We start from the raw sequence: 246 nt of genomic DNA, 5'->3' as shown, positions 1-246 counted from the left end.
TTCGCGTAGTGAATTTATCGTGCTACTCGCGGACGCTCTTTACGCTCCGTCGAGCTAGTGACTCTCGCGAACGCGGCTACTCGCGTCACGCTCGTGCATTGACCCTTGCGGAAAACGCGATTTGCGTTCCGCCCGTAGCATTGACTTTCGTTGACGCGACGACAGTGATGCCGGACGGGACGTGTTTCTGGCGCATGCGCGTCGAATAGTACTAGGCGTCAGTATTGTACTCGTTACCAGTAAACG

Source organism: Trachymyrmex cornetzi, unplaced genomic scaffold (genome assembly GCF_001594075.2).
Source record: "Trachymyrmex cornetzi isolate Tcor2-1 unplaced genomic scaffold, Tcor1.1 scaffold3287, whole genome shotgun sequence".
In the NCBI taxonomy this organism is placed as follows: Eukaryota; Metazoa; Arthropoda; class Insecta; order Hymenoptera; family Formicidae; genus Trachymyrmex; species Trachymyrmex cornetzi.
Note: the sequence above shows the minus strand (reverse complement) of the source record.